This window comes from Mirounga angustirostris, unplaced genomic scaffold, assembly GCF_029215605.1.
Source record: "Mirounga angustirostris isolate CCGP_5_RB_7025 unplaced genomic scaffold, mMirAng1.0.hap1 SCAF_1, whole genome shotgun sequence".
Taxonomy (NCBI): domain Eukaryota; kingdom Metazoa; phylum Chordata; class Mammalia; order Carnivora; family Phocidae; genus Mirounga; species Mirounga angustirostris.
Genome location: NW_026991709.1, coordinates 94,815,965 through 94,824,780, shown reverse-complemented (window position 1 = coordinate 94,824,780; position 8,816 = coordinate 94,815,965). Strand labels below are relative to the sequence as shown.

Below are 8,816 nucleotides of genomic sequence, written 5' to 3'. Positions count from 1 at the left end.
TAGGTCTTCGGGGAATGTTCTTTGGAAGGGTGTTGAATGTATAGTTCCACTTCTCTCTGCCTGAAATATCACTAAGATGTAAGAAAGGGGACAACCATCCACAATAAGTAAGTGGTAAGCCACACAGTGAATTTTTTTTTTAAAGATTTTATTTATTTATTTGAGAGAGAGAGCACACAAGCAGGGGGAGAGGCATAGGGAGAGGGAGAAGAAGGCTCCCCACTGAGCCAGCCAGGAGCCTGATGTGGGGCTCGATCCCAGGACCTGGAGACATGACCTGAGCCGAAGGCAGATGCCTGACCATCTGAGCCACCCATGCGGTCCCACACACAGTGAAAATTAATGAAAGAAAGCCTGGATGTTTGCAAGCATAAATGATATCAGTGTGGTAGCACCAGATGGCTTTTGTGTGAGAAAAATAAAATACCTAATTTGTACTGCATCCTTTTAACAGCAGTATAATATTCTACTTTGTGGATATGGTATAATTTATGTCTTGCCTCCCACTAAAGTCCAGTTAGGTTGTTTTAATGTTCCCATGAAAGGCACTTCTGCAGTAACTAGCAAGGTAATGTCATTCTGTGCATGAACATGTAGATTTGTGCAATAAATTCTTGGAAGCAGAATTGCTTGTTCAAAGGGCTGCACACATTTAATAAGTTCGGGTATTGTCAAATTGCTTGCCATAAGAATTGTTCCAGTTTATTGACATCAGTTCATGAAAAAGCAGGTTTCAGGGGCGCCTGGGTGGCTCAGTCGTTAAGGTCTGCCTTCGGCTCAGGTCATGGTCCCAGGGTCCTGGGATCGAGCCCCGCATCGGGCTCCCTGTTCCGTGGGAAGCCTGCTTCTCCCTCTCCCACCCTCTGCTTGTGATCCCTCTCTCACTGTGTCTCTCTCTGTCAAATAAATAAAATCTTTAAAAAAAAAAAAAGAACGAGAAAAGAAAAAGCAGGTTTCTCTACATTCTTACTAATGTGATAGAGCAAGCTTTGAGATTTTGTTTCCAAACTGAAAGGTAAAAGGCAGATCCTATATAGTTTTAATTTAAATTTCTGTCATTGTAAATAAGGTTGGAAATCTTTTTATTTGTTAAATAGTAATTTATTTCCCCTTATCCACAGCCTCTGACTTAATTTGCCCCACTTTCATTGCATTCATTTTTACCTAATTATTCAAAAGAATACTCACATGTGAGAAAAACAATTTCTTTATTTATTTTTAAAGATTTAATTATTTATTTATTTGAGAAAGAGAGTATGCGAGCTCATGGAGGGGCAGAGGGAGAAGGAGAGAAGCAGACTCCCTTCTGAGTGTGGACCCCCCGTCCCCCAACAAGGAGTTCTCCAGGCTTGATCTCACCACCTTGAGACCATGATCTGAGCCAAAATCAAGAGTCCCATGCTTAACTGCTGAGCCACCCAGGTGCCCCACAATTCCTTTATTTTTATATAATTTATAAATTCTTAGCTTTTAATCTGTATTTTACCTCTTAATTTTTTATTTAATCTATGCAGAATTCTTTTCCATTTATGCAGCTGAATTTGTCTTTTTCTTTTTTTAATGGCTTCTAGATTCACATCTGACTTGAAAAGGCCTTCTCCACTCGGATTATAAAAACATTTTCCTATGGACTTAAGTGTTTGACCCATTTTGGAATTCATTTTGATGTAGCATGTGAGGTAGGGATTCAACTTTACTTTCTCCTAGGTGTTTACCCAATTGTTCCAACATAGTTATTGGATAAACCCTTTCTCCTTACTAATTTGTAATGCCACCTTTGTATACCAAATGCATATCCATATCTGAGTCTATTTTTGGCCTTTTAGGTCTGTTCCATTAATCAATCTGTCTAGTCATGCGCCAGCATCACACTGTTTTAATTATTACAGCATTATAATGTGGTTTAACATTGGGCGTGGTCTCTCGTTATTTTCATTTTTCTGAATGGTTCCTCCTCCTCTTGCTTGTTTATCTTTCCACATGAACTTTAGAAACAGCTTGGCTGCTTCCAAAAATTATTCTTTTCTTATGAATTTAACATGAAAGTTACAAATTAATTAAGGAACAATATTCAAGATACTGTATCTCCCTCTTCGAAAGCATTACACACATTTCCACTTATTTAAATCTTATTTTGTTTCCTCAGTAGCATCTTATGATTTTTTTCTTACAGATCTTATGCATCTCCTGTTAATTTATTCTTCCATATGTCACTTTGGGTTGCTATTTTTGGTATTGTAAATGGAGTGTCCATTTTCTCTTTCACCATGCCACTGCAGCTGTCTAGCATGATTTCAGAATAGTAACATTTCCTCAACAAGCTTAACAAATGCATTTATTGCTTGTGAAGCTGTTTCATTCATTTTCCTAAATTTTTTAAAAGATTTTTATTTATTTATTTGGCAGAGAGAGAGAAAGACAGAGAGCACAAGCAGGGGGAGAGGTAGAGGGAGAGCAAGAAGCAGGGAGCCTGATGGGGGGCTCTATCCCAAGACCCCAGGATCTTGACCTGAGTCAAAGGCAGATGCTTAACTGAATGGGCCACCTAGGTGCCCCCATGTTCTTAAATTTTTTAAATAAACATATGATTAACAAATAATGATAATATTTTTCCTTTCCAATTGTTAAGTTTATTATTGTTTCCTTTTTTTCCAATTGCAGTGGCTTGAGTAGAAGTTCAAATTCAAATTAAGATTCTAATTTAATTACAAAAATATTAATATTCTCTCCCAATTTTGCTCTCTTCCCCCCCCCATCCCGAATGCTAGTAAATTTACCCTGACACAGCCTTCTTTTGGAAGAGCTTAACAATCCATAGCAAATGTATGTTAACTACAACTATTTTTTTGGTGGAAAACAAGGCAGTAAAGAAAGGTAAAAGTGGTGATGAGTTTATCTTGAAAACCAATGAAATTCGTAAATAATGAAAATATTTATAAGCCTTAGCTAACAATTCCACCTTTTTAAATATATTCATAGCAATAAAATTCAATGCAAAGAATAGCATTGCCTTGGAGTTTAGTGGAAAAAAAAATCCATTTGGAAAATTCCACACCCTAATCAAAATAAATGTTCACATTTCATAGTGCTTTATAAATATGTTCAGTATTTTTTTTTACTGGGATCAAACTTCAATTATTTAATAGGGGATGTCTTACATCTAAGGAACTGAAAAGTTTAAGATGACTAGATAACTTTCTGAAATTAGTGGACTTTCAATAGAATGGTCAAATGTTTAAGCCTCTCCATTATTTGTTGTATTCCGTGTTTGATTTTCATGAGAAACAGACAAACAAACAGATAAAAGAAATCATCACATCAGAAAAATAGAACATGTGAAATAATGAACTATATGAGATCAAAGATGATAAAGTCAGTTTACTGAGATGAATAGTTTACCTATTTCAAATGTTGATCTCAAAACTAATTTCATAGCAAATTCTTTCCTTAAAAAAAAAAAGAAAGAAAGAAAGAAACATGTCATGGCCAATAACTGCTGAAAAACTGTGGAGACTGGCACTTCCAAATGCTTGGCAGATTATTAAGCCAATTTTTATTGAGTCCACTCTAGTTGTTGGAGGGTCTGTGATTCCCAACTGTTTCACATCAGAGAATGAAAACAAGTAGGGCCCAGCCAAGACCACATTGGTGACTGCCAGCCCCTTTATATGCCAAACATGAAAGCAACAAGTCCAGATGCTTTGATCCTTGCATTTTTGGACTTAGCCCAAAGTTATAGAAAAAAGCACAACTCATGTTAGGACAACATACATTATAAGTAGAAATCAATCAATAGCACTGTGACCTTCAAACTCAGTAAATGTTTGGAGTTAGTTTCAGAGCATGTAATCTAAATTGGGGATTGGAAGTTGGAACCGGTCCTAAACTAACAAAAAAAAAATGTATATTTTTTAAAAAATAGAGATTAAAGGAAGCAACAGATGAAGTTTTAATTTATATGTGTATGTGTGTGTGTGTGTGTGTATTTGGATATATTTATACATATATACTCATTGAGGAATGTATTCTATTTTAAAAGGCCCTAAATGGTATGGAAAAGAAAGCCACCACCACAATGAAAACCTCTTTTCCTGCATATAATTAAAAGAGAAACTACACTGTGGCAGGAAAATATATTGGAAGGAAATTATGAGCTTTCTCCCAATTTAGGGTAAGAGAATAATGAGATAATTTAAGAGGTGAGTCACTTGGTTGCTAGGACACTGTCCTGACTTGCGGCAGAGCTCCAGCCTGCCAACTTATGAAACAATTGGCCCTGGCCTTGGCAGGGTTGCAGGTCTAAATTCCCCAACACAGGTATATTGAACAACTGGCAATGGTAAAGCTGAGCTGAAGAGCTGATGGTCAATCTGAATTTGGGCACAAGTAAAAACTGTAGCTTCAACCCTAGTATTTTAAATCACTGCCTGTGGCCAGGGTAGTTACTTGAAAAAATCTTCTGGGACAGAAGAAATAACAGTGAAAAATCGCTTCATTTAGAGGGGTGGGATCTGGCACCAAGAAATAATTAAAAGTAATTTTGCATCTTTTATTTTTTTTAACTTTACAGTAATGATTTGATTGTATTGTCGCACGAGTTCTGTCTAGACGACATTGTCTTAAAACCTCACCATTTTGTATTGTAAAGCTTTAGAATTGTTCCTGGCACCAAACAGGCTGTTCTAGCACAAAAGCTAATTTGCAGTAATGCTGATAACGTTCAAGAACCTATCATTAGGATTTCTTTCTCTTTTTTCCACGTTTTTAAGCACACCCTTTCTTTGTCAGAAAAGTAAATTAGTGGTGGTGATAATACTTTGCAATCTCTACCAACATGTCAGAAAGGCAATGTACAGATGGTCTAACATTTTCAAAACCTTCCAGGAACTGGCTTCTCCAGTTCCTGGAAGATCTGGTCTCAGGCTGCAAAAACAACTTTTTTTCTTTTCATGCAGTATGAACTTACTCAAAATGCCTCAGAGCATCTCTAAGAGAGCTGGGTCAGGGAGGATGATCAAGCCATCGGTTTGACTGTGTTATCTGGATGTGTTCTGGATGTCGACATGCACAAGGCAGGGCCTATTAGAGTATCCAAATAAAATAAAAGTTAAGGCACGAGATCAGAAGGTGGTCTGTTTGTAAATGAACCCATTTACCAAGTCTGTGAACAGTCTGACTGAAAACTTAGAAATATTGACAACACCATGGACTCTATCTTTTGCACTGAGATTTTAGTCGTTGCTGGTTATTTCTTACAATGATTAATGCTCATATGTTTATATATATGAATTCAACAATTAATGCTCATGTCTTTATATATGTAATACATCCTCTCAGAAGAAATCTTCTTTTACTCTGAAGCAAATATCAACTAGGTATATTTCTAAATAGATGTATGAATGGTGAGTTGAAAAAAGTATACATCTATTCATTTATCCACTCATTCTTTGTTGAGCCCTTATAACTCATGAAAGACTTTGTTGGATGCTGAAGGGGGTTTTAAAAAGTGGAAAAGAGTATGCTACGGTAGAAGGGTCACTGGCTTTGAAGTAAAAATATTTAGTTGTATCCTGGCTTCATTTATCAAGGATATGACCTTGACGAAATCACTTATTCTCCTTGTACTTCAATTTCATCATTTTGAAAATCGAAATAAGGCCACTATTCTGCCCTACTCTGGTTTTGAGGATATGAAAGACAATATTAAATAGATGATAATCCTTTGTAAATTATAGGCATGAGGCCAACATAGGTTTTATAAGGGGAGGATGTTTTTCCTACTCCAAAGGAGCTTCTCATCTATTTCTGGAGACAAGGTATCTTTACATAAAATGATTTGGCCCTAATTAAAGGAAGTTTTTTAATTAGCCACGATGATTAACAAAAAAGTAACTGCTTTACTAGTTGATTTTCAGCAGACTGGGATAGGAAGAAGAGCCTTTGAAATTTGAGACTTGAGATGACCCCAAAGGATGGGTACAATTGCACTGAGCCAAGAAAAAGAGAAAATGCACATAGTGAACCATGATATGAAAGTACAAATATACAGCAAATATTCATTTGGCTGATCATTTATTCACTCAAAAACATTTGTTTAGTGTGAAGGGAACAGTTTGGCTGAAATTCTTTTGGAGAAGGTCAGAGAGAAAATGTAGAGCTTCTGCTTCTTTCTGATATGCTATAAATGATTGTAAAAGCTGAGGCAACTGTGTCCTATTAGAGATGGGACAAGTAAAAGATGTATATCTGAGAGGAGAGAATATAAGACAGGCTAACAGGAAATCTCTGTTCCAATTTCTCTAGCCCTAGCTTGCCAAGTGGGGAAGTGACACTCAGGCCAAAATATAGTGATATATTTTTGGAACCATTCCTGGCTTAGTCCTGGTTTGGAATAACCATGGAGGGGTATTTTGGATAGTGTATCTGGTCTACTTTGTGTTGGCACCTCTGATGTTGTTCTGAAGCTAGGTGAGCCACTCTGTCTTGTCAGAATGCAGGCAACTCTGGATGCCAGGCAGATGGCCAGGAACACCAAGAAAGGCCTGAAGGAGGGTCAGAGGTGGAGGAGGGAAAAAGGAGAGCATTCACTCCCATTTCCAGCTGGAGTATGTACAAGAAGTGCTGGTAATATATGCCCTAGATTTACAGTCCAACAAGAGTCTAAATGAAAGACAGTGGGTTGCATCCAGTGACTGGGTTGGCCATGAACTTCCTGGATGGGTTCATTGAAGTGACAAGAAGTGACAGGGACAAAAAAGATATGTAATGTAAATAAAACAAAACAAAACAAGAAAAACAAACAAATGCAGCCTCAGAATGAAACCTATCTGGAGACATGTAATGATCTGTCGTCTCAACTCTGCCATGGTATCTCCTCTTTTTCTTCTTCCTTTCTCTGCCTCCACTTTCTCCCGCAAAATTCTTCGTCTTCTTCTTTTCTCTCTTACCTTTTTTGATTTTTTAGCAACCACTTCTCTGACAGAATTTCAAGGTCGGCATTGGATGTCAGAACCTCTTGCAAATTATTCTTACAAAAAATTTTTTAATTGAACAAGCTGAATATTTGGGAGTTTATATCAGGCATTTTAATAGTCTGGCAATGGTGAGCTACAGTAGATGAACCATTCCACGAAAAAAAAAGAAAAGAAAAACTGGACAACACACAACATGCATATACACACAAATATATCTTTCTATCTCTCTCTAGGTAGATAGATGATAGATGATAGATAGATGATAGATACATAGATAGATAAATTTTTGCATTTAGGAATTGGATAGCTATTAAGGCAATAAGGATAAAAAATTCAAAATTATTTCCAAGATGAAAGAAGTGCAAAAAAAAGGAAGTGCAGAGGGGTAAAAAGATGAGTCCAATGTCCTGGATGATTTTTCTCACTGTATACTGATCACAAGAAGCTAAGAGATGGAGAGGCTGAATAGACTGGAAAGAGTGGGTAGCAAAAATTGGAGTTTTAGGCTTACCAACAAGGAGTGCTAGAAAAGATCTCTGGCTGTTAGTTGGGGCACCCCAGAGGACCACCTTTAGGTGTCGTGGTAAATTGGAATTAGATTGGCCTTGGCATGACTACTCATCTAATAGGATTAAAATGACCTGTTCCTACCTTAACTGCCTGCAAGATCATATGACCCAAAAATAAGGGGGAAAAAAAAAAGACAAGAGGAATAAACTCCAAAAAAATCCAGATATAATAGTTATCAAGCACAAACTTTAAAATAACCATAATTAATACATTCAAAAAATTATACAATACAATAAGAGAATTTCATCATAGAATTAAAAACCAAAAATAATAAATTATAAATTCTAGAAGTGAAAAATACAAAAATTGCAATTAAAACACAATAGAGGAGGTTAGTATCTAATTTGACACAGCTGAGATGGGGACTACTGAACTGGAAGACAGATCAGAAAAAGAAAATTATATCCAGACTAAAGCATGAAGAGAAAAAAGTTTTAAAAAACAAAAAAAGAGGGGTGCCTGGGTGGCTCAATCAGTTAAGCCTCTGACTCTTGATTTCGGCTTAGGTCATGATCTCAGGTCGTGGGATCAAGCCCCATGTTGGGCTCTGCTCTCAGCACAGAGTTTCCTTGTTCCTCTTCCCCCATCCTCTCTCTCTCAAATAAATAAATAAAATCTTTTAAAAAAAGAACAGCAACAACAAAATCCAGAGACAGAAAATAACATAAAAGACATTTAAGACATGGTAGAGTGAGGAAATTATCATAGCTGTAATTGGAGTCCTAGAAAGGAAGAAAAGAGAATTTTCTAAATCCTAACAAAAATGTCTCTAAGCAGAGTCAAAAGTACTATGAACTCCAAACACAATAATTACAGAAAATACAACACGTAGGACCATCACAGTGAAACTTCAAAACAAAACAAAGAGAACATTTTAAGGTAATCCAAATTAGCAAAAATAGCACTGATGGCCAATGAAGGTTGGAAGCCAAAGGAATGGTATTTTCAAAGTGTAGTAACACTGTAACTATCAAAACTTGTGAAATGCAACAGCTAAAGCCCCACTTCGAAGAAAATACATACCCTCAATTACATATATTAAGAAAGAAGAAAGGTTGAAAAATTAATGTCTAAATGTCAACTCAAAAAGATTAATTAAAAAAAGAAAGTAGAAGAAATCATAATATAATAGCAGAAATTAATGAAATAGACACAAACATGCAACGGAGAAATTCAACAGAAGCAGAAATTATTTTTAAAAATAGTAATAAGAGTTAGTAATAATAAAACAACACTGATCAGTCAGGGGGGCATTAATTACCAATGTTGGGA

General features: G+C 36.3%; 1 long non-coding RNA gene across 1 annotated transcript in view; it reads left to right on the top strand.

Moving 5' to 3' along the window:
• The first annotated feature begins 1,567 nt into the window (after positions 1 to 1,567).
• LOC123834602 (uncharacterized) overlaps positions 1,568 to 8,816 on the top strand; it is a 30,825-nt gene continuing 23,576 nt past the window's right edge. The window contains exon 1 of the long non-coding RNA XR_006788469.2: positions 1,568 to 1,679. This is a non-coding gene — a long non-coding RNA (uncharacterized LOC123834602). The remainder of the gene's footprint in view (positions 1,680 to 8,816) is intronic.